Below are 26,592 nucleotides of genomic sequence, written 5' to 3'. Positions count from 1 at the left end.
GTGACCTGATTACTGCCTTTATTTCATTGCAGGTCAAGAAGATAACAAGAGGATGTGTTCTGTCATGCTGGCAAAAGCATAAGAAGGACAGGTACGTGGAAGCTGAAGTTGAAAAAAAAAATTAATTGAATTCACATTCCCAATTATGAGGGTAATTAAAAAGCCAGGTAACTTTTCAGGTACAGCCTTGATGTTGCTTGTAGATTTAGAAATTAGATTAATTTTATTTTGGTAGGAAAAATGTTTTAACGAGACATTTGATGAAAAGTGTTTTGGGTGAGGAAAGTGTTTTTTCCTCTGAAAATGCAAGGATCTTYGTGGCAGTGAACAGAGCTTCTGCTCAAAGGGCCAGGATCATCAGGGATCTCACCAACCATTTCTCTGTCATTACAGGAGAACTGAGATCGATGTTTCCTCAGCCTGTAGCAGTCTGAGCTCTGGAAACAGAAATACTTAAGTCCTACCAAAATTTTTGGACGTGATTTAAAGTATCTGGGTGAAACTTAGTGACTAATGATTGGATTAAATTTAGCTAATGATCCTTTCTGGCTGAAGACTCTGTAAACGTAGGAAACGCTCATCAATAAAGAGCTACATTTTAAGACTGCAATGCAGTCTTATTCGTAATAGCTAAGCTTAGAAAGAGCAATATTACAGAGAGTAATGAAATGAGTCCAGAGAGTATCTTCCACCTGCACATCTGGCTATAACAGCAACTTGATTTCAGATTTGCAAATAAGGAGCAGAGCATCTGCAAAGAAGTCATTCTTTTTGTCTGGGCAGGACCTCCAGCCCCTAGTCAGAACAGGAGCAGTAGCTCCAAATTGGCTTCTGAATATTCCAGATGAGCTCATGGTTACTAGTACAGATGTGCTACATAGCATGGAAATGCATACAAATCCCTCATTCCAGTATGCAGGGGCTAGAAATTCCCTTATCCTTAGGAATACTCTCTGTGCCAGAATAAGCACCCTCTGTGCCAGTCTAATTCTAGGAAGACATCCTATGCTGTTTGGGGGTTCCTTTTCCCCAGGAGACAATTCAAGGAGAGGGCTTTCTGTGTTTGCATTTTATAACCTTAATTTCATAAAAGAAGATTTCTTATCCACTGACTGAAACAATGTCAAAAATTATTCAGGGGAGCATTGGAAGAGAGGTCAGCTTGTTTTTAAAATTGTCATTAAATTTTACTTCTTGACATCTTTTGAGCCAAGAACTCCCTTTAGAGAACACAGGTTTAGAGGAGGATGTGATCCCATATTTCAAGTACAACCACATGCAAACCCTCTCAGTAAGTGCAAAGTTATATCTATAGTGCAATGCCCAGGACTTCCAGCCAAGCAGTTCTGACTTTTTAAGTGATTTGTGTCATTTCTGAGAAGTTTAGGAAGCATAGTGAATTTAGCAGAGCTCTAATGCTGTTGTTCAAATAAAAAAAAAGTTAAATACCTCGAAGTGTCTCTTGTTTCATGGACAAATGTCACAACTGGAAAACAGTCCCTTCTTAATATGCTGTCTTTCTTTTTAGTGTTTTCTGTTGTTTTTTTGGCCAAATTTGTTCCATTTCATTTTTCCCTGCAGGTGATTTTTCTATTTAAAAAAATTCTGGAGGTTTATTTTATAAGTGCAAATGTCCTTTCTTCCCAGTCACTGCGGAATTACTCATGATCGCTTTGATCATAAGTAGGAGAGAGATTTTTTTTTTTCCAAACTCCAGAGCCATTTTCAAACCCAGGCTTTGCTCTCTGCCATTCCACTGACAACCCAGACTTGCCTAGAACCTGTGATAGCACAGGATTTGGCTCCCAGTGCCTGTGTACATCTACTTCTGGGGCAAGAGTTGCATACAGATGCCCAAGTACTACATTTCACACCTAGATACAGCATTTCAGCAGCATGGAGATCCTCAACCCCCTTGTCTAATTGTTACCTGTTATCACAGCTACTTCAGCTCTCTTGAACTTCCGTATTAACTCTGTTGATGAAACCCCTAATTTTTCTACTTAAAAGTGTATTCTAAGGGGCACCAGCTTCTGAAAGGACTTCTACATGAAGAAACCCAGAGACAGACAACTCGCTCAAAAAACCCAGCATTAGATCCTAACAGGCTAGCTATGAGGGCTGAGGACTGTGCCTCATCTCTCTCCAAATTGTTCATTGCTCAGATTGTTTGGTTGAACTCTCTTCCTCTGTATATGCAGGACCCTGGGTCCCCTACTTGTGCTGTGTACTTGCCCAGCTGAGTGTCAGTACCCCTAACAGGTTTTAGAAGTAGGACTAGCACTTGGCACACAACTGTATATTGGTCCATAAAAAGATCTCAAAGGTAAATAATAAGAAAATCTGCTGCTACCGCAGCTCTGATCTTTACATGAAAGAATATAAATCCTTATGTTTTGTGCTATCAATCAACTGTGACTGCCTAGAGTTAGGCAGAAAGTTCTTCTTGGCAGATTATTGCAAAATGTCTATTTGGGGCATTTTTTACATCTTTCCTGGGACGTCTTGCTCTGGTCATTGTCAGAGATAGGTTACTGAAGCAAATTAGTCTTCTTTCTTACAGCTGTCCCTTTGGTGATCATGAAATGTAGAAGTTGTTATGGAAACTGTTCTTCTTTTATTGAACTACAGGATAAAAAAAATATTGTTGCATGAAATTAATGTAGAGCTTGCCAAATGTATTTATTACCAGTTTTACTGAGAGGTGCTGAACGTGTAAGTAGTTTGTCCTAGGTCACACAGCCATAGTGGCAAAGTCGTGAAAAGAATCCATTGACTTGCTCCAATCACTTAGAGAGCTTTCCCTTATTAAAACAGCATTGGTGTTTTAGGTATTTTTCACAAGAGGCACATCTTTCTTGTTTAAAAGGTTACCTACATGACATTACATCTGTGCGTAAAGTGGAGAGAAATATCTCCGCTGGTTATTTAGAGCACCTTATTAATTTGTATTAAGTGCACATTGTCACCAGGACTTGTCCCACCAGGGCTTCTCTAAACAATTGTATCCTCTCAAATGTCTACTGAATTGCAGCTCTTGCAGTGGCTGCAAACTTGTGCTGTTCTGTTAACAGTGTTGTGTATTAAGAGTAACATGATTGATTGCAGAAATGAGAGGCAGATCAGCTCCTTTGTTTACTCAGACAAATCTAAAAGCACAAATTATTTATATCACTCCTCCCAGTTTATTCTTTGAATGGAACTAATCGAGGAGAAAATGAAGGAGATGGGTGTCGGTAGTAAGTGGGCAGCTCTCCCTTTTCCTGCGTAGTTGTTTCTAAAACATAACTTCTTATGCATCAGAATATGTAAATGGTTTGTCCTGCAGGGGGAGATCTGTAATCATACTGTATTTTGTAACAGGTATAATTCCTGCTTCTCTTCATCTTGATTTGTTTAACATCAGAATGCCAGAGTGGGTATAGCCATGTTCTTTATATGATCTTTATATGATGTTATTAAACCAAATTGTATAGCTGGATGAGGCAGCCAAGCTTTCTGGAATACAGACCTTTCTTAGAGCTGAGGAAAGGCTTTTGTGTCTCAAGGTTTGTCTCCCTTCTTAGAGCTGAGAAAGGACTTATGATCTCCCCAGGTTGTCTGCTTTTTCCAAGTATAGTAGTCACTGTGATAGAAGGTATTACCTCTAACTTATGAATCTTACATTAAATATTAATCCAGAGACAGGGTTCCAAACCAGATATATCAATCTAGTCCTCAAAATGCATTTGCTAAATTAATGAGCCAGTGGATTTAATGACATCTGAACTAAGTTTTAGGAATGCAGCCCAGGATAGTCACAGCCAGCAGTAACATAACTGAATTTTTTTGTGGCAGACATGCCCAACTAGACAAGCTTCACAGTGGTCAACAGGAGAGCATGTCACACCCCAGTTGGCTTTGCTGCGGATTGATCGAAAAACAGTCAGGAACAATAATGTATTTTCATTTTCCACCTGAGTGTTGACACCTTTCCTTCTGAAGAAATCAGTCTCTGTTATGAACCTTGTAGAGTTCTTGGTCTTCTCTTCCTCAGTCTTCAGAAGAGCCAAACTAATGCCTTTCATTTCTGAACTTGCAGGTTTTCCATTCATTTTCAGTAGCTAGAGGTTAAAATCTAGGAGGGGAAATGAAGGCAATTCCTCTTCCGTGGCCTTTCTTTGCTTCAGCATTGAGCCCTGGCTTTGGTGGTGCTGCTGTTCTCAGTTCAAACATAGGTGATGGGAAATGTTTGTTTCTTATGCGAGCTCTGAGGGTTTGGCTTGGCTGCTAATTAAAGCTGGGCAACTGAACTGGTCCAGAGAATCAGATGAAATCTTTGCAAGCTGTGGTGGCCAATGCTGAATGTCCCTTGAAGTATGACTTGAAAATAGTGATCAGCAAAAGTAAACATCCTGCTTTGAAGCCTCTGGCACTTTCAATTACCACGTTCTTCTTCCAGGATTGCAGAAATGACAGAACTTTCTCCTCTAACTGTAAGCCCAAGATTTTTGTAGTTTGCAAACTCTGATCTGTTGATGCTTAGTCTCTTGAATTCCTTGAAACTAATAGGAAATCCTTTAAGGAAATTTCATATTGGGAGAGATCAGGTATTCTGTCTTAAATAGCGAACAGGATGAGTATTGAATGAGATAGAAGACATTAATTTCTGTGCAGGGAAGCTCTTAATAGAATTAGTGAGTAAATTCCACATGGAATGCACACAAGTCCCCTCACCTATTTAAATCCATARAGGCCAGGAAGGCTGTTGTATTAGAGGGAAGAGGGTGTATCCCACATAGCATTAAAACTATTACTAAAAGGAGTAAAAATAACATGTTGCTTATATCAGCTAAATCATTTTTTAGTTTAATGAGGAAGCAAAACCAAAGCATTATGATGTTAATCCTACATACTGTTTTACTGACAGACTTTTCAATGCTAAACAGCATATTATGGAGTCAGAACTTGACAGGCTTAATTGTATACTTAAGAGTCAGCCTAACTCACAGTTTGTTCCTTCTGGAATAGAGGCAGTTTGGAATTAAAGATCTCAGTGGATTCTCTGAAATGTTTCTTTATTTTATAATTATTTCCACCTGTTTATGCAGGGTAATTTCTATAGCTTTCTGTTCAAATGGGAACCCTATTATTTAGGAAGAAAGTGGTCATCTTCAGAAAGAATGTCATTGTGTCTTGTGTCTTATTCCAGCCACAAACCAAATAATATCACCTAATGAAAAGAAGCAAGACAGAGCCCTTTGGCACCAGGTATGGAAAACAACAGCTGCCCAGCTGACTGTTTTATCACAGTTGGTAATGACAGCACTCAGGAGATCCTTGTTCAGTTCCAAACAGGGAATTAGTCATTGGACAAAGCAAACTTGCCAGAGTATTGCTTCTGAGCTGGAGTTGAAGTCATGATGGAGGAAAAAAGAGATTCAGGGAATTTGATTTGATTTGATAGAAATGGTGGACACCCAGCTTGCTTTCGAGCAGCAATTCTGATTCACTTTGTCTAGTAACTTGCAAGGTCATTTGGAGGTTTGAAAGTAAGAGACTACTATTTCCCCTAATAATAAGGGAATAACGTGCTAGTTTGTTTCTTTTATGCTGTTTCTTTACACTTGCTGCTAACACATCCTAACTATGATAGAGGATCCATATTTGGGCGTGAAAGGGAGCAAATTTGGGAGCAAGAGAAGAGAAAATAAGAGATTTAATGTTTGCATAGAGTATTTAAAARTACTGGTTTGGATTTTAAAATCTCCAGTCCTCAGCTTACACTTACTTCTTCTTTCAAATTCAACACAGAGCACATTTGAAAATCCCATCTGCCAGTTTCTGTCTGGTCAGGTGTCAAAGATGCAAGACTCAGAAGTTCCTGAAGATTTGACATATGTAATGTGTTCCCAGTGATCAGGGATCAGAGAAAACAGTGAGGCCGCAAATGAAAAGAAGCACTGAGTAAAAACAGCATGGAGAGTTCCAGAACTGGCCCTGCATAGCTGACTGTAGAACATTTTCCTCTTGAAATGCAGAAGTTTCTGTAACAACTTTTAAAATTTTACTTCTTGTTGTTGCTTTCAGTTGCTGTAAACACCAGCCATTAATTTGTATAGATTGTTCAGTAAAGTGACCTCAGGTCTTGCTTTAAGGATGCAGTGCAAATATGATTGACCTTCAAGTTGTCTTCATTGATCTGATAAGAGAATTGGAGCCAGTGACAGGCMCGCATGAGCAAGTCAGCTGCATGTGTGCCTTAAAGCACATAGCTCCCAGGAGCAGCTGTTCTTAAGGGAGATGAAACCTGAAATCAGATGTAGAGAGGAGTTCTGAGCAGGGTGCTGATGCCACTAACAAARTTAATTTCAGGTATCATTCATGTCAGCTGAGTGGGCTGAACTGAATAATGGTTAGTGAAAGTACTGCGCCCTTCACCTCTATTGTTTCTGTGTGCTTGTGTGTATGTGGATGTATTACATGTGTGTATGTTACTAATGAACTGATTCTGACTTTTTTCAAACAATTTTGTTGTTCTAAGTAGTTACTTTGGTCTACCAATTTTCTAATGGCTTTATTTTGCTCAGCATTTGTTACTCTTCCTGCAATAAGACTGTTGATCTTCTCTTTCAGATTACTGGCTGTTAATTGAATTCTGTAATGCAACAACACTGAAGATCAGAATCCCATTATGGTAAATACTATACAAAAGCAAAATTTAGATTGTCAGTCCCAAGAGAGTTATAATGATATCTTGTAGGTGTATGAAATGACTGAGCAAGTGAGAAGATGGAGTAATTGGGTCAGCTGAGTTGGTCATAAGTATGATATTTCAAGGGTTTTGATAGTTGTAGATCATCAGCAGCTAATCAAGGCTAGGTATAGTTGGTTTGCAAGCTTTCCTAAAGTGTTTCAAAAGGATTTGGAAGAAGGAAGACAGTTGTTTTATTGATCAAAGCAAGGAATTCTTCCCACTCATAAGGACAGTCGTATGAGAAAGTTAGCCACTTGGAATTACCAGCAGGATGAAGACATCTGGATTTTTTTGTTTGTTTGTTTTTTGTTTGTTTGTTTCTGTGCTCTGATTCCCGCATGGAGCATTTATGGGAGGTTCTTAGCAGATAGACAATGACACAGTTTCCAGGGTCTGTTACTGTCTGTTAGCTCCACTGTGTCTGCAAAGCCTGTGAGCAAAAGGAATAGTTAGGGCTTTTTTTGTTCTGTCAGTTGGACTCATCACTGATGGCGCCAGTGAAACTGGAAGCTATTACTTAGAATCTAAGCCTTTACTGTTCCAAGGCTGTGGATTAGTGGCCAGCAGTCAGTTCTGGAAAGCTACAGCTTTTACCTGGCTAACCGCAGAAGCCACTAGAGATCTAATGTAGTGCTGAGATGTGCATGTTCCAAGTGTGTATTTAAGGATTGTTCAGAGCACAGTAGGTCATTGAGTTCCTTTTTTAGAGGGTTGAGTGAATTATCTGATTAATGTGAGAGAAGTTCATAGAATACTTAGTTTGGAACTGTTCCCCTGTCAGTCATTCCTAAGTCATTTGGATGAAGCTTGAAGCACATCAAAGATACTTGGAAATTTAAAAAACAAAACCAAACAAAAAAAAACCAACAAAAACCACCCAGACATACAAACCAATTGTTCAAGGAAGGTGATTCTCATGTTATACTACTAGTTACGTAACAACAAAGACTTTTTTGTAATTTGTGTATTTATAATAACTTTCCAAGAGATTGTAATAACAATAGACTTATTCTCAGGTGCTTAATGGCTTTGTTTACAAGTAAACAGCATGAAGTGAGAAGTAGAGGGTATTTAGCTGCCATTTTGGGACAGAAATTACAGTTAAAGCCCTTCTGTAGTCCAAATATTGGGCATCATGCTTTATGGGACAATAGAGGTACATATGTGACCAGTGAGGTGTATGACTGAGACCAGGGATAGTTCTGGCTTTAGAAATGACTCCTTTGATCTACTTGTGGCTTTCTTTTCACAGCTGCCCAGCTGGAATACTCTGTGTAATCCAAGGGAAGGTGAGTGAACCTATAGCACTAGAGTAAAAATTCCTCAATTCATTTTATCCCTATTGCTGCTGAGAAATCTGTAAGACACAAAGTCTATCTCCTTCTAAGCCCTTCTGTCACCCGTCTCACAGGTCTTTTGGGCTGAGCCCAAGAATGGACAAAGATGCTCTTAAAAGTGGTTAGAGAATGGCTTGTAGATGCAAACTACTACAGCTATCGTAGTTTTATAAAGCACCGAGCTGGGAGGCCACATGGTCATTTGGTTAGAATGGAGTGTGGGAATTGGGACGGATGTATTCTGTTTCTGCCTCTCCCACTGAATTGCTCTTTGACTCTTAGTGATTCATTAAGGCAGAAATCCAATAGTAGTTAAAGTCAGAGTCAGTCTTTTATTGAGCTTAACTGCAACAAGGTTAGGCCTTTAAGTCCCTGAGTTTTGTGCTCTCTGTCCACAGACTAGGAAATAGTGGTTCTAGACAGTGGCTCTTCATGCTTCTGACAGGCTTTGAAACTCTCAGATGGTGACAAGAGAAGTCAAAATCATTTTTGAAAGTTATTTTTTAGGAAGCAGTTAGAATTCAGCAAGCCCAGTGTGCCTGGGATGCAAGTTTAATTCAAGAAAGTGTTAAAGATAAAAGCTAAATTTGATTGCACTTCAGTGAAGCTTTGATGTTTGTGATATGAACACTTTTCTTGGCTCAGAAATAATGATGTGAGATCCTGTTAGACAAGCAGTTCCACAAGATTCTTTGCTACAGACCAATGATGATTTTTCTGCTCCTTCAGAAACTAGTACTCATTTCCAGTTGCTATCAAATTTGAAATGTTATATGTGGGCACCTGAAATCTAGTATGATGGAACTTTAGAAATGCACTCCTGCAATGGCCAGAAGTGGTCTTTGTATCCTGCATTGCAGAGAGATACCTGAATTTCATCAGCGTGTTTCATCTTGTGGTACCAGACCATTCAGTGTTAGGAATGATTTCTAAGGGATCAGTAAAAAGGTCATTAATAAAAGCAACCCTTTTGTTAGTAATTTTAAATTTGCTCTGTGATGATCTGTACCTCGACTAGAAAATGCTTATAGAAGTGTAACTAGAATATGCAACTATAAAATATAACTGGAAAAGTCAGATTTCTTTGAGATCCYTTTTAGACCTATATTTCAATGCCTGCATGATTCAGAGGCCATCAGGGAAAATGCAGAGTTAAAACTTTAATGGAATTTTACATTTTTATGGCTGTTACTGAAAAATATGACCCAACTTTTCTGCATTTTGAGAAAAAATGCATCATCAGGAACAGGAAGCTGATGAACTGTTTCTCAAATACCTTTTGGAAGACCTCAGCAATAATCTATGTTTATTTCTGAGCCTCCCCTGCTCATGTTGAGTAAGCAGAGCTCAAATCTTATTGYATGGAGAAATTATGGAAATACCAAGGATTACCTGATAAACAGGTGGTGCCATTGATCATTAACTCCACTTCATAGCCATTGTATCTTTTTGTCATTTGAATAACAAATGATCTCTGAGCCAATACCAGAGTAAATCTTATTGACCTTTTACAACTGCTTGTGCTTTTATCAAAACCCAGGAACTTCATCTTCATTAGAATCACTTTCAGTTCTGTATGGGGCCAGATACTGAGCAAAATAATTCTATATGCATGTATTTGCGTAGGAGGAAAGAAGGCATGTAGCAGTTCTCTTTACTTGAAGGTGCATACCCCTGGTCAATACAGTCTGTAATGGTGAATTGAGAAACACTGCTGTGCTAATGTTAAGCTCATGCTACCCGCATCTGTGAGTGTGTCACGTAGATCAGCTGAAATGGATTAAATTAAGTGGTTCAAGTCTCCAGCTGAAGTTTGCTTCTGCCAGTGGTGGTCCAGCTGCTTTTTAACAAGGTTCTSTGACAAGAAGCTGGAGACTTCAGCCCATCCTACTTTCCCGACTTCAGTTATGTAAGCCTGTGTCTCCTCTTAATTGGACAGGAGTAACTATGATGTAGCTAAGCGTGAGATGTTTACAGAATTCTGCTGGATAAAGGATTCTGTCCAACCTTCCTCATTTCTGCCTACAAGCCCATCACCTCAGGTTCATCGTCTGCCAGATCTTCCAAATATTGAAGATTGTCCAAGACTCTTGGGTAAAGACCAGTATAAGACCCTGCATAGACTTAAGTACAGAGAAGATCTTGCAGGGAGCTGCTTAAAGACATCTAGATTTTGCATTTCTGGTCTCCTGTCTGTATATGAGATAGGTGCCTCACTTGGAAGAAGTTCTTTGCAGGAGTCCCAAGAAAGAATTAAATWGTCCGCTTAAAGTGCTGGAGCCCCCACTGTTGATGACAGAGCAGGAGGTTTTTGCCTTTCAGAGACAAAGCTTAACATCCATCTTTTGGGGGGCTAGAGCCACTTAATCCTATCAACTGTTGTTACCTGGAGAGTGGATCTTAACTTGGTCTTGCACAGGGAGTTCCATACAGCATAGATCTGTACATCAAACTTCATCAAACCAAGGGAGAAGAGGAATCTTGCATTTGGCACTTCCTGAGCACTTGGACATGGCAGACTGCTTGATATTTGCCCAGTAGATACAAGGGGAGCTCCAAAATATTGGTAAAGCAGGCTCTGAGTTAACAGACCCTTTTCCTGTATAAAAAGGCCATATCAGCAATCAAGCCAGGCATAATATGCTCATTCTGTAGCCAATTTAAGTTGCAAGGTTATTAAATCATTTCTCCCTCTAGTAACTGCAGGCTATTTAATTACAAGGTCAGTGATATGTAATGGTATAGAGCTTAGTGAACTTATGAGGTAAACAGGGCTTGATTACACAATAAATCATGACTGACTTTGACTTTTTCAGAATACTGGTTACACAGTGTTTTTTGTTTGGACTTACCTAATGTAATAATTTAGCTGTCTGCAAGACTACATCACTTCCAGTACCACTAAATTCTGGCGTTCAGGGTTCTCAAGTGCTTAACAGATTGACAACAGAAGAAATAAAAGATATGAATGACAATGAATTGACTGTTACATGATGAAACTTTAAAAGGTTCATCTTTCCCATTTAGACAAAAATGAAGTAGCTATGTTTGCTGAAGTACTCATCACCTTGGGCACTTTTGTCTTTTGGAGATCTGTCAATGTATGTAGCAATTGCAGCTTATAGATGCCAAGTCTGTTTCAGAACTGTCACCTCCCTTTGGATGTGAGGGAGAAAGCAGAGTTCTGTTATAACATGTGAATCAAATTCAGTCCTTGAAGCAGTGTGGGTCTAGAATAAGTATGTGATTTCGGCAGAACTTAGCTGCTGCCTGGAAACCCAAGTGAGAAAAGTGAGCCTTTATGAGACGAAATCATAATATCCTACTACTGGTGAAGTGCCCGTAACTGAATACTTATAAATTGACTGAAATGAGCAATATTATATCATCTTGCCTGACATCACTAGAGATTGATAAAGGTCTTTGGTTTTTCAGTTTTGAAAAACATGTTAATTTCTTTGATCATGTCCATGCTTCAAAGATACTGAGATAAACCAATGACTCATGAAGTGACTGCCTACATCATTTTAAACAGCATTTTTGCTGCAGTATGGGGGGAAAAGCAAAAGAAGTTGATGTCTAGTGTCAAAAGTTTCTATATAATGTTGGTATAAGAAATGACATGTTTTTGTGAGGCTTAGAAAATTCTGCAGTTAGTCTGCTCACAAAGAAATCTCACTTAGGCAAATTCAGTGGAGCCCACAGCAGCTTTTAGATGCTTTGGGATTTACTAGCTGGTAAATCCTCTCTATTTAAAATTGACATGGGCAGTATTTGTTAGCKTAGCAGAATCAAATTTCTGCCCATCAAAACTCCCTTGACTTCAGGCTCAAGACTGAACCAGGATTGGCGTTCAGGCAATAATTTTGATGGAGTTATATCAAAGATAAATTTACTTTGAAAAAAAAACATTAAGGTAAGGGCTAAATGGCATGAGTGGAATGTGGGAATGGAATGTGGGACAGGCTGGAAGTACTTTTCTTTTTTTAGTGAATATAAAATAGTCTAGTAATTTCTGGTCCAGTCAGGAATAGATTCCCAGTCTGATATCCGATACAACCAGCAGCTCCTCTATCCCTCTAGTGGGATTTCTTTCCAGGATTCAGTCTGTGTTGCTAATTATTAAGTTCATCCAGGTAGAATTAAATATGAATCGATCTGCAGTGAGCAATTAATGGAAGGCCAAATAATTAAAATAGCAGTTAAATGTGAATTTAACCACATTTCACCATTTACAACATATTTTGTGTAAAAGTGCTAAAAGAGCATGAAACAATGCTATTTTCTTAATGTGCATGTGAAATGTTGCATAGTTCTTATTACCAAGCAGAGAGATTTAGCAGTCCTACATGGTAAAGTGTAATGCGACTCCTATTTGGAAGAACAGATTTAAGTCACACCTTCATTCACACAGGTTCATCTTGACACTTGCAGTGTATATTTAATATTTGATCAGTGAGCACTTAACACAATATACCACTTAACAAGTACTATCAAATAAATATGTTTAGTATAGCTTTGGGAGTACAAAGACACTTTGCAATCACTTACAGTTTATCATTTCAAAATCTCAAAATTCTTTCTAGTCATGTAGAAGAGGAAGCTAAGGATTAATACTTGGTTTAGAAATGAGAATAAGAGACGGAGTAGAACAGAGTAAGAAATTTTAACCAAGAAAGGCTCTTAATCATATTCAGTGTGAAAAACCATTAGTTTCCAACTTAGCCAAGTCTTTCATAGAATTTTCTCTTTTGCAAAGGCAAGGGGAAAAGATGCAGTGTAATGCTGAGGCCTTTCTTTCTCCTGGAGGGGAACGATGTAGAGAAGCTGTTGCATTATTCTGTCCAAAGAGCTGACTTTCTCCAATACAGCTTCCAGTAGTCTCTCATGAAAAAACATCAACGTTTCTTCTGTTCACACACAAAATGGAAAACAATGAGAATTYCACCTAACCCTGATTGAAAGTAGTATATTATTGAACTACCTCTGTTTTTAATGACTGTTTAAATCTGGTTTAAACACTGTTGACAACACCAGCAATCAATTCCCTAGCCATATAAGAAAAGCTTTGCCGATCAGAGGAATGAAGAGTTTCATGAAGTCATGCAGTGCCACATTAAGTAAATGGGTAACAGTCACACATCTGAGACTGCCATAATGCCTCAAATCCTAGAGGACCATCCATTCAAATTAATAGTCTACAATACATTCAGGCCTTTCATTTTATTTCATTTAGTTTATTTTCTCTGTGAAGCTCATTACAGATAGGCTGCAAGTAGCTTGTTCAGTCTGAATCAGACCAGGTGAGGAAGCAGAGAAACTGCTTTTATTGCTTTACTGTGCTTAGCATAGAGGCTAAAATGTTGTATTCCTTCTTCACCACATTGGACATCATTTCTTTTCTGAGCATATATATCGCAAGCACTCTTGAATGAAACACACCAAGGATAGAATGGAGACATGTTTCTGCAGTTTGTTGAAGATGATGTGTGCTTAAAAAAGCTCTAAACCAGCAGTTACAGGTTCTCCATAGCCACAGATTGACCATCATCAGAAAGACAAGATGAGCTTCTCACTCTGTTAATAGCCAAGTAATCCTTCTGGTGCAGTCTGAACTTTGTTGTGAATGGGAGCACTCTGGCTACCTCATTCTCTTGTTTCATTTCTGAGATTTTTCTTCCAAACACCGTTTTGATTTCATGAGATCCTGCATCTCCATTCCTTTTCTGAAGGTGCTGATATTACAAGCCAATACTCTACTTCCTGGCACTCCAGCAATCTATTTTCTGAATTTTCTACTGTCTTCCACATCATTTTTATCTGAACAATATCGAGGTAAAGTGCTATGAAAATCTGAAAGAGAGGATTTAGACTTTAGTCTGAAGAAGGAATTAGGCAGTCTTAGGACTGCCCTGAGACATTTTGCAGAAGTACAAAATGTTCCTAGTAAGTGATAACAACCAGGATGTGCAAGTGAATGTGATGAAGACAGCAGCTCTCTCTGCTCTCTTCCCATCTCTTCTGAGGCACAGTGTTGCATTTGGAACATCTGCTTATCAGGGACCAGTGACTTTGTGGTCCAGAGAGAGGCTGAACTACTACTTGGCTTGAAAAGCAATTCCCTTGGGAGACAAAGGCATAGACACAGTGGCACTGGAAATGGCTTGGAAGGACTCACACTCCTGATGTCCTGCTTGTCCTGCCCATTATTCTCAGTCAAGTTATCTCATTAATATTAAAATTGGCAATACCATTAATATCGTGACTCAAATATCTGCCATATGCTAAGCCTCAGTGCAGTGTCTGCAACTGACAGTGTTTCATTGTCTGTACCAGTCCACCAGGGAGAAAATTATGCACGTGGCAGGAAACAAGTATAGCAAACATAGAAGAGGAAGCAAGAATCACATTGACAGTCAGCCTGTACCCTTAGCTAATTTCACTGTCCATGTGTCATGACCTGTGTCATCCCCTGGATTTGCATGGATAATTCATATGTAACATGAGGTCAGGCTCCCAGATCTTTTTTTTTGAAAGGATGAAGGGCTTCACTAGCTTTACATAGTATATAAATATAGCATGTTCTAAATGCATTTGAAATCACAGTACTTTTTCTTTTCCCATCATCTATATGCCATCATCAAGATCCGTTAGTGTATGTTAAGAGTTCTTTAGTCTCTTCCCTTTTTTAAATGACTTTGGAATATTTTAAAGAGCAGTAACTTTGAAATTAAGAGGGTGAACACTGTGTACTTGACCAAGAAAGTGCTTGTGTTCTTATAAGACTCTTTTAGCTGCATTTCATATATTTAAGGCCAAGGACCAGTTTCTTTTGAAGTACCCAGTCTAGTGAACATGCTCGGCAGATGCCCAGCGTAGCCTGACCAAAACCACTTTGATTCAAACCTATAGCTGGAGAAGGAGGTACTGCTTTTATTGTCCTTTTATACAGCAGATCTGTGATCAAGTATTTCTGAGAACATAGGAGATATGGTTTAAATCTCTTCTCCTCCTCCTGAGCAGGTCCAACCTCTACTCTCACGTACCAGGAGACCACGTTGACCAACATATTACAGTCTGTTCTTCCACACTTGTGAAGAGGGTGTGTGGGAGGAGGAACAGCCAGTGCTGAAAATATACAAATTGTCCTAGGAGCAGAGATGGGAAAAGAGCCAAGCACTGAGATGCAGACCAGGGCCCATCTGCAAACAAAGCATTACCACTTCAAGCTTCTTGTCCTGCTCTTTGGGCAGACACACACATGCCCTCCCCAGTGCCTTACCAACACCGTGGGGCAGGCAGCTGCTTGCTGTTTGGAACAGTCTGCTGTTAGAATCACTGTTGTTTCCTGTGTTTCTGTTGGACTCTGTAAGCATCACAACCCTGACTGATGACAGTGTGTCTAAATTAAACCTCCAAAGAGAAGAACTTGTGAATCCTACTCTACACTATTTATCCACAGCCAGTTTAGGATTTCTTCCTTGCAAGATCCAGTGCTTTGTGTGTACATATCAAAGTTAAAAGATAAACTCTACGACTTGTTGCAGAAAGTTCTAATTGCAAACTGCAAAGAATCTGAACTTTCTATATAGCAAAGAGCAGTGGCACAATTCACATAAACCTGTAGCTGTTCCACTTCCCACAGGTCCTAGCACTCCAGTTTAATGGTAATGTGAAAACCACAGTCCATCTGATATGTATCTAGAACCAAGCAATTTTGCTGTGTCACCTTTATAATCCCAGTAAAAGTAATTCAAAATGAGCCACATTTAGGCACGGTGTCTTGTCTGACAGCATAGGTCTATGATGAAAGGAGAAATCTACCGGAATCATCTTGATCTCCGGGGTCAAGTTTATTGTAACTCTAAAGAGAACGAACAAACTTTCTCTAGTCTCTGACCTCCCAGAGAAGATGTTTATTAGATGCTCAGGAAAAAACTCAGGTGTATTTTTAGAAATCAGTATCTGTCTTGAGCTGTGTATGCCAAATGCTCTTCCAAGCTTATTATCACACAGAGACAAGACAGGAGGGAACAAAGTAACATCTCCATTTGCGTCAGCTGGAGAGGCAGTCATCCCGTCACCTTCTACGGACTCTTAACTCTTACCTGGAAAAAATGAAATTTATCAAAAAGGTATACCTGTTCTTCCATGCAGCTTGTTCCAGTTGTCTCTGGAGCAGACAGGTGCAAGGATCAAATTCAAGGGCCAGCTTTCAGCCACACATTTAGTCTTTTGACCCTTTCCCCCACCCAAAGGTCTTGATAATTGTCTCCATTGGATTCTACTCCCTTGATTCATGAAAAGGGGGTTGTGTTTTTTTACAAAACTGTCTAAGCTAGTTAGCGACAGCATGCAGATCTCCATAATTCTTCCTGCTGGCAACTTTCCTCCAGTGTGATGATGCTTCCAGGACTGCATCCAGGACTCTCTGGAGGAGGCATTCAGATATCACAGCAGTAAGATCCATGCCCAGTCAACCTTAGTTGCTGAAGTCACCACAGAGGCTCTGGACATGCAGACATCATTCATCACTGTTTTAATGAGGTTAAAGTTGTAAGTTCATAAAAATAATTTAAAACCACATCTGCCCATGTAGTGAAGTGTCCTAWTGGGAGCTCTAGCATGTCACAAAGAGTGTAACTTCTTTAGCTTGCTTATAGTTCTGTGCCAATCAGAATGTAGATCTTCAATCTTATCATGCACTTTATCTTTCCGTAGAACTAGCAGAGATGTTAGGTCCAAAACAAGAAATCCTGGAGGAACAYGCTTTTGTTTTCTCACAACTTTCCATGTTTAATTGTCCCTGGCTCCAGCCTATTATGGTGACCTATTTATGGATAAGGTCTGCAGGTGGTAGAAGCAAGAACTGTGAATTATTTTATACAGCTGAGACAATAAGCTAGCTGAGCATGCTTCAACTTTGGTTGCCCTATTCTCTCTTCTCCAAACTAGCCTGACTGCGTTAAGCCTGTGGTGCACCTTGTCATTAATTAGAATCAAAGAGACAGTGATGTGAATACATTTCTAATCAGTGACTTACACAATTGGACCTGGTTATGGCCATTAGGCTCTGTTGCAGTTATAATTAATTTGATGAAATAATTAAAACTAAAGTCAGTGATGAAATGAATCCAGAAGTGCAGAATTACTTAGCTATGTGCAGATGGAGAATTCATCTGTAACAATAATCACAAAACTTCTGGTACTGCAACATCAAGGCAACTTGACAAGCCTGTTCACTGAATTTTCTTTTAAAAATGTTAAATGTTAAAAAAATGCTGAGTGTGTTAAAAAATTGTCCAAAAATAGTGCTCTCTAAGGGTAATTGCCTTTAGTTTTAACTTAAGATATGCCATAGATAAACATTTGATTTAAATAACACTTTCCATGTGATAGAAGTCTGAGGACAGGTATTTTGTATTTATATTTATCACTACCTAATGTGGACCTACATTATATGGTCATGTTTTGATCCCTTTACCATATTCAGATGGGCTACTCCCGAAATAACATACTCCTCACTATAAGCAAATATGGCAAAATTTTACATATGTGGTTTGGGAAGCAGTGGAAGCTGTGTTGCTTGGAGGCATGAATACAGCACTCAAGATGGTGCTAGAGAGCAGTCTGCCTAAAACCCCAGAAATGGGATTAGGAGCTATGTTTAGACCACATACTTCATTATCTGAATTCAGGAAAGTAATACATTATTCAAACCATCAGCCATTTAGGACTGTTAGGATAGGAGAGAAGGAGAAAAAAGTGGAGAAAAGTAGGTAGGAGTTCAGACTTCTGTTTTGGGTTCCTAGAAGAGCTTTCTTTGGAGGTACAGGATCTCAGGGCCTGGAAGGCTAGGTGCGGTCTGAACAGCTTAACACTGTCTCCTGAAATTAGGTATATTTTTCCCTTTAGTGCTCTAACTAATCATATACAGGAAGGAGAAGGCTTTTACAATGTCATCCACTGCTGAATGGGTGAATGACATTTTACCTACTGCTAAGATACAGCCTCTGGGAAAGCAAAAATTGTAATTTATGATACCTTTAAATCTCTGGTTTTCCTCCAAGACAATTACCCACACTTTGGCAGAACCTCACAGCAGCAAACTCATTTGGAGGGCAGGGTACAGGTTACCAATTCTAACTCTCACAGGCAAGCAGCTTCTTAGGAAGCGTAGATAAGAACTGAGGAGCATGTGCTCTGTTTGACCTGAAAATCAAAGCCCAGGAGAAACATTCAGTCTGCTGAATTGAGGTTCAGGATATTATTTGTGAGACTAAAAAGTAGCACAAGAAATCATGGCATGTGGATGATTAACATAAGTCAGAAAAGCGCAATGATTCCTGCTTCAAAACGGGAGAATGAGAACAATTCAAAACACATGAGCTGGGATCTTCGGCGTTATTTATGGGCACATAGGTAGTGCTCTTTGCAAGGCATTTAATCTGATAGCAATTGTGGACTCTGCTCACAGAATCTCAGTTTGTCGTGGCTCCCCTGTATGTCATGAAAGCAAAGTTTTTGAAGTGCATGAGATTCAGTTAAGAATGAAAATACATACTGGGAGAAATATTTATTGCCATCACTCTCTTCCTCTGTTGTTGTTCTTACAAAAGTTTCTTCGTGTTCTATACTATTTCTGCTATAACCCCAGCTGTTCAATGTCCTTCTGTACTATGTGAGATAGTTGGCAGACATGGAAGCAGCCCTAAGAATGATGCAGGCAAAATAGTTTCCTAGCTCTGAGGAGGGAATACATTTCAGTATTGGCTAGAACACCTCAGAGAGGATATGGATTGCAAACAAGGGATTGTGTACATCTAGACGGTCAGTTATTGTTCTGGACTGTACCTGTCAGGAAGTGCTAAGCAGAGCAATGAGAAATAAAAGAGCCCTGGGTTATCGCATTGTCAGACATCTCTTGTGAACTGAGCATCGTTAATACTGTTCTTTGTGTGAATCTAAATATGACTTGGACTTTACCCCAGAAAGTATTTACATTCCTCTGTTCTAGTGCCAGATTTTCTAAGGCAACTGTATAACTGTACAAGTGCAAATATGCACGCTCGGCTTTGCCCTGCTGTAAATCTCAGATTTCCCCAGGAAACTGATTTCACTGTGGTTCTATTTAATGTGTAAATTGGGGAGTGAGGGTATGTGCAAATACTATCTGTGCAAGCAATAGAGACAATCATAAAGGTGCTCTTTACTGTAACTGTAGGCTAGCATCTCATTTTAATATAATTAGAATATGTTTACATGAGCATGTAGAGTTGGCTGACTCTCTGGCTAAGTAGAATTTCTCATTTTTATGGCAGAAGTGGGTTTCTTCTCATAGTTACCATTTTAAACTACACCTTTATGAGCATTATTCATAACTTTATTCAAACAGCTCTCTTGCATTTCATTTAATTTAAGTAAAGCATTTAAAAAACATGTTTTTCTTAGTAATACAGTGTATTTTCATGTGTGTCCTGATGTTTTCTGCCTCTTCTTTTTGGAACAATCTTGATTCATTGCAAAAATGAAAGCAAAAAACAGAAGAAAGCTGGTTTTACATTATTTCACATAGTGGCTGATTTCCAGGCAATCATTCCCAAATGCATAATGACTGTTCCATTTGCTCACATGAGAGCACACTGCGAGAATCAGAATCATTTATTTAGAGAAGCAGAGCATGTAGCCCAAGTACAAGAATTACTATATAAAACTCATTTTKATTCTGCTTTTATAAAAATAAAAATATTTGAATATTCATGATTTTTTTAAATGTAAGAATAAAATATACAGGGGTTTTAAAGGTATTAAAACCCTGTATTCAATAATCCCCTAAAAGTATGTAGAGAACATAATTTGTGGAAATCAGTTATTAAGACAAGAAACTTCAGAACAGATTTTTTTTTTTTGCAAAAACCAAAAGAATATGAAAGATTCGGCAGCCACTCCTAACAACTGTGACCTATTGATGCAGACAGGGTTTGGATGTCAGAAGATCTTGCACTATAATTTTGCTTTCCCTTTTTCCCTTCTCCATCTGTGGATAGTGGTAGTTTTTTTTAGAGATGTTGTAGAAGGTTATGGTTAAATGGCCACTACGAATAATCTGTGTTGGATTTTAACTTAGGTTAGTAGCTCAAGTTCACATTTGCAGATCAAATATGATGACAGTCCTGTGACCTATTGAAACTACCTGTATACTAGTTAGTATTAGTGAACCTGAGGAAGAGAATAGCTGATTTTCAAGTATAAGCATGCATCCCATAATGGTTAATATATGTAAAATGGTATGTCCTGGAGCACTTGTTGAAACATCATAGCTAAGCTTCATTGAGTGGAGCTAAGCTAAGGAGGTGGAGAGGTAGCATAGGCTGTCTCTACATTAGCATTTTAGCTCAAATCAGAAGCACACTTTTGAAACAAAATTCCCAGTCATCTCCACTTATGGCACATCACTGTTCAGTTACATTCACATCACAGAACAGTATCTGTGCACATAAACTGGTTCCCTTTCAGGTAAAATTAAATTAGAGATGCACTTTGGAAGCAGCTCACCCAGTGTGCACCAAGAATTTAAGGGTATTTAGTCTACAGGACCAGAATAAAGCAAAGTAAACTCTCATAGAATACTTATCAGTCCTCAGTAGTACTGTAATTTTTTTATTCTGTCCACTCCCACTGTGGTGCACTACTTGCTAATGTAGACATTACCGCAGTTTTCCTTCAAAAGAGGTAAGGCATTAACAGATGATATTAGAGTGACTCTGTATCTTACTGTCTTCAAAATAAATTGCAAATTTTACACCTGCTGAGTCTAGCCATTGACAAAATGAGCACAGAGAAGAGGAGAAAGAGATGAGGATGAGAAGAAAGAGACAACAAATGGAAAACTAGAACATTGGTCTATTATGACATTAGCTATCTCTTGCAAGGAGTTCAACACTCCAGTAACAAAAGCTACTTTAAGGACTAGACAGAAAGGGACATTACATATTATTATTAAAAGGCAATGTATTTTATATCTAATAAAGAAAAATCACTTTTTCCAATGAGATCCCTCAATGACAGAGGGAAAAATCGTGGGTCTTTCTAATTCCAAGGGATTGCAGAGCAGGAGTTTAGATCACACTGAGTGAAGTACTCCACTGATAAAATAGAAAGAATAAAGTATTTTAAAAGAACTTTACTGAGAAAATCAATAATGTGACTGATTTTCCAATCACATGCTTCTATCTGAAATAATGTTTATTCCCCACGGAAATGGACTAGAACATTGAGTCACCTGAAAGCAGATTTTTTTCCCCTCTGAAAAGACTGAAATATCACAGTTGCTCTACTTAGAAACAGCTAAAGGGAAGTATTTTAAAAATTGGAAGGCTTAGGTTTTTAATTTTTTCATATGTGTAATGATTTACTTGAAAAAAAATTTTTTTAAATTAACCCTTTTTGTGTGTGAGCTTGTTATGTATACAATATAATGCCACACTTATTCCCTCTTTACTGGAAGTCCATGGTCAAATATTTAAAAAACTTTATAGCACCATATGGGACTGTATTCTGAGTAGATTTCCCTTCCTGTGCTCAAATAGAGGAAATGCTTATGGACTTCACAAGGAACAGAGAGTATCTGTGTTTGGAAGACACCATGTGATTGCAGAACAGCATGTAAGGCAGATTTGATCCACTGAGCAGTACTTTACCTGCAACTTGGACCAGTGAAGGAAATGGAACCCCTAATAAAACAAAGCCCTTTCCAAATGAATATATATGTTCTTTAGTGGTTTAACATGATTAAACATATTCCAGAGTTTTTAATAAGTGTATCACTTTTGAGATGGCTAGAAAGCAAGAACTGAGAGAACTGACAGAACTGGAAGTGGATTTTTRTCCCTTGGAACCATACTTCATGGATTAATGGATATGAACATAATCAACCTGAAGGTGAGAGTCTGTATAAATTACTAACTCCTGAGCCACGCAATCTGTTGCAAATCAGCATAAAATTTCTCATACCAGAAAAAGCTGATGAGATGCCAATCTGGTCTATATAAGCAAATGCTGTGGTTGTGAGAGTGACAGAAATGTTCTGACAGATACAGGCAATGCAACTGATGGAGGCATTCACGTATGTGTGTTTTTGCAGTGAAGTAAGATGTGTCTTCTTAATAAAGCATATGTAGTTTCAAGGTGGAGGAAGAGAAATTAGGTAATGATGACAAGACACAAGACAAAAGCATCAGGATACATCAGAAAAGGTTTCTTTGTTGCCTGCCTCCTTCTCATAGCTTTGGATTCTAAAAACTGAATTATCCAAAAGCTGAGTGCTCTTAAGGGAGCCATGGTTTCTAGAACTGCTTTTGCATTTTTAGCAAAGGTGAGTGTTTTGTACTGTGAGAACTTGAGAACATCTGGTAAGAAAGTTAAGCACACTTCAGCATCTCATACTGTGTTAGCTGTGAGCTGCTGGCACTGTTTAGTATCATGTGGGGCATCACAGCTGAAACCAGAATTGCTCAGGGAATGGGTGAGAAAAGGGTAATCTGTTACTTATAGCAGGTGCTGACTTCCAAGTTGTGAAGTGTGTGAATAGAATTAGTACTTGCTTCCTTCCCAGGAGCAGCAAAGATTGCACAAGACAGTATTTCAGTACAAGATAATAAGGTGCTGCCCCTGGCCTCTGCTGAATTCTTGCTTTGGGGCTCAGGTTGGTTTTGTATCTTTAGAAGGATTGTATGGTTGAACAGAGAAGTGATGGGAATCATCTGGGAAGCTGGGAAGATAGGGTAGGTGATGCTGGAATCATCATCTGTTCTAAGAGGTTTTCAGGGCAAAGGGGCCTGGGAGAGTTGCCTGTTGATGTGTGTGACCGAAGGGTAAATGCCTTCATTGCCAGTATTACTGTAAATCAAGCTTGCAGGTTCTGATCTGCAGTGTTGGGAGTTTGGGGCTGCTGGGTTAAAAATGTCTCACAGAGTCTTTTCCAGTGTTAAGTGGTAAACAACCTGAAGTAGGAGTCTGTTGGATCACCTGGTCTGTACGCTGTATACCAACCCTCAGTCTGGGAAATTCAGCATAGCTGCATGACAGCATTCTTCTTAGTCTGTGCCCTGTGTCTGAAGGAATAGGGAATGCTGGCAGCTAAGCGATAGGAAGTGCATTTTTACAAATGCTTACTAGGAATGGAAAACACAACTCAGACACTTCCTGTCCTGTTCTAATGGATAATACACTAAGACTATTTTAATGTTCTCTCATTTAAGGAGCTAATTACCTTTGTGTAACAAATTAATTTAAGGACTTGATTTGACTTTTAGATGTGAGAAACATTTCTGAAGATAATTTCCAGGGTGATTTAGGTCTCAGCCTTCCCAGGATGTTGGCATGATTATCTGCCCATAAAAATGGAGGGGGCTTTAACAGCTCTCTGCAGTTGATCTGTGCATACATGAGGGGGAACATACATGAGGGGGTATTTTCTGGAATGGTTATTCCCCAGGGGCCTTGTGGAAATGCTTCTAACCAAGCAAAGTGACTGGACCTGAACTTCCTCTTATATGCGCATCTGGATTCAGTGTGGTTCTCAGGAATGTGAGACTTGAGGTTTGACTTGTTCAAACTCACATTTTTCTATTCTAGTAATGTTGACACAAGCCCTGTAGCCTGTCTGACAACAGGGATGGAGCACAAATAACAAGCAGTTTCTGCTTTTAAAGAGACTCACATATCCTACTAAGGAACAGCAATCAATGACCATTTAGATGCTTCTGCCTGAACAAGATGTCTTTAAATTAAGTCCTTCTTCTCTTACAAGACTTGAAAGTAAGAACACTCCGATTGCCTAACTTAGCCACTAAACAGACAGCAGAGAAATGAGTGTTACAGGTTGTTTGGCCAGGTAACAGACCTTACACTGCTACCAGGATACTTGGTCAGGGAAGCCTTTGTCTTTTGGGATATCTGTCACAGTGAACAGACTACCTTTAGGAGAGTCTAAGGACTGATGAGAAAACTAAAATACTGAATTGGTGACCTTGTAATTAGTCAGCAGTTGATTCTCAGACTATTATCTTGGTTCAGGGAACTGATTAGGCTGAGAACTAATTGATGATACAAGGGACAGAGCAGAGTCACATAGCTAGAGGCAGGCAGAGGGTGGAATTGGGGCAGCCTGGTTTTAGATCAGTGGCAACTTGGTCACTGTTAAGCATAACTGGGTCTAATTGCAAGTAGTTGCTGAAAAAGGTAGTCCTATTCCTCTTTCTTCCCACTCATGCTGTTTTTACTGCCTCACTTGCATAAGATGTAGGAACTGCTCAGCTCCAGCAGATTCAATTCAGCATATTAATCATATGCATCGAGAAGGATCAGGACTTCCTGGCACAGAGTGAGACATGACCAGGAGAAAGATTGGAGGTAATAAGACCAGCCTCCCAGTGCAAGTAATTCTAGGATTTCAACAGGTTGTACTTTTGCTCTTTGTTTATTTTATTAAGGGCAGGGCTTATTGTTATCTGCTCATTTTGAAAAGAAAGATCCCAAACATTTATTTAATTACCGATTACCAGAAAGAATTCCAGGGCCTCTGGGAGTGCTCTGTGATACCATTCTTCACAGGATGTCTCTAGTTAGAATTGGAACATAACTCAATTACATTTAACTATGGAAAGGTAGTGAAGTGTGTAGTAAATATTATTGTTTCATTAGCAGCTCTGCATTTAATTTAGCTATGTATTTCTGCACAAATGGGAAAATGTTGCACTCTTTCCTGATAGCACTGCCCCATGTAATAATTGTGGACTGTATGTCCCAGGCGAGGCACTGTGTGGGTCCTACCCTGCAAAGAACTCAACCCCTAAGTTAAGAAGGGGAAGACTAAATGGAATAGCAATTTAGGACAGTGCATCTCAGACATTCCTGAGGTATTTGCTGAGAGAATGAAAAGGTAAATGTCCTCATCTCTCCCTTGAGCATGGGTTACAGCATCTGCAATAAGTTTGGAGCCCAGGCTTCTGCTGCTCTCCCTTCATCCTCCTCATCCACAGACATTATGGTCAAGTAAGGCAAGTGACAGTTGAGCCAGAAGTCCATATTGGAAAGAGAAAGCTTCATTTCAAGCTGTGATATCTTTGCTTTCTTTATTCTAGACCAGTCTGGGAACTGATTTTTCAGAGATGATAATCTTCTCCCTTTCAGGGTTGTATCAGACATCTGAAAATGTCACCCCAGTCACCTGAGTGATTTTTTTTTACAGTGATTCTTTTATTAGAAGAAAATCTAGATTCTTTTCATGCATTCTGCTCTCTTTGCTTTGCTAACACCCCATTTGCAATAGCAGTATGATCCAAACAAAGAATTTCTAAGAGCAGAAAGAAAGATATTGCATACGGTTTGTATCTTACAGAAACTGGACAAAAGAAGTAGCCTAAATCTGTAAATGGGATAGATCGCAATAATGAGAAATTACTCCTCATAAGTCATTGCTGCATCCCAGCTATTTGTATTCTGATCACTCCAAAGAACTATTTATGCTGTTCCTAGGATCCTGCGGCATGGCCCAACATAAGGAGTAAACTTTGTGATGTTTTTGTGTGAGCTGGTTGACTTTGAGCTTCTCTAGCATTGTCATGACTCCCTGGAAGTAACTGATCACCAGACAGCCACAGGAGGACAACTACATTAACCATGTGTGGCCTGGTGTCTATCAGAAATGATGATCAAGACTGACAGTCTGCATTGTCATGTGCCACTCTGGGAGAACATGTTATTTATGTGCAGTATTCGTGCTCCTGTGCGTGGTGCTGTGCTGATACATAAAACTATATCCATTAGAAAATGTTAGCTATAACACTTCATGTATAAGCTTAATTTCTCTCTCAGATGTAGCTGTGATTTTTTTTTTTTTTTTTTTTTTTTTTTTTTTTTTTTTTTTTTTTTTTTTTTTTTGTCTAATTCATGTCCTAGTTTACCAGCTTTCTCTTCTCTCATTGATGGCTCTGGGACTCAGGAAGAGAAATGTCAGCTTCACAGTAAATGTCTTACATGAAAACCACCACTAAGCAATAAAATGGTATTGTCTGCTTTTTTGTCTAGTGGGCCAAATGCCTTTATCTTTAGTGTTTAATTAAAAGTTCTCTTACCAATCAAACTATTAGTGTGTACTACTGTGGATAGTGAGGAGAGGATGGTGTGCAGAGAAATTTGCTGGTGTGRAGGGAGATTACAAAACAATTTGTAGGGAAGCCACTGGCAATCTTGGCACCTCATAGAAGTTTGCCATATAGTATGGTCTTAGACAATCAAATATTGGTCCATCAAATCTAGTCTATTGCCCCTAGTGCTGCGCAGGATGTTCTGCTGTCCTTTATTTACTTTGTTCAAAAAAAAAAAACATCCTTCAACAAAAATGTCTTCCAAGAGTGAAATGGAAACAGCCATAGTGAAAACGTGAGAACACATACTTTTCTTCCCAGTTAGATGGGATTCTCCAGTTGACAGACTTACTAAAAACTCCTGCTCTTC

The 26,592-nt window shown here is 39.0% G+C and overlaps 1 long non-coding RNA gene across 1 annotated transcript in view; it reads left to right on the top strand.

The window, feature by feature from the left end:
* LOC146593658 (uncharacterized) overlaps positions 1–26,592 on the top strand; it is a 68,202-nt gene that overhangs the window by 17,746 nt on the left and 23,864 nt on the right. Inside the window, exons 2-4 of the long non-coding RNA XR_014896343.1 lie at positions 33–91; positions 6,616–6,676; positions 7,989–8,025. This is a non-coding gene — a long non-coding RNA (uncharacterized LOC146593658). The remainder of the gene's footprint in view (positions 1–32; positions 92–6,615; positions 6,677–7,988; positions 8,026–26,592) is intronic.

This window comes from Rhea americana, unplaced genomic scaffold (assembly GCF_003343005.1).
Source record: "Rhea americana isolate MKP2758 unplaced genomic scaffold, rheAme1 scaffold_286, whole genome shotgun sequence".
NCBI lineage: Eukaryota > Metazoa > Chordata > Aves > Rheiformes > Rheidae > Rhea > Rhea americana.
The sequence above is the reverse complement of the archived record's forward strand: the minus strand, read 5'-3'. Positions and strand labels throughout refer to the sequence as shown.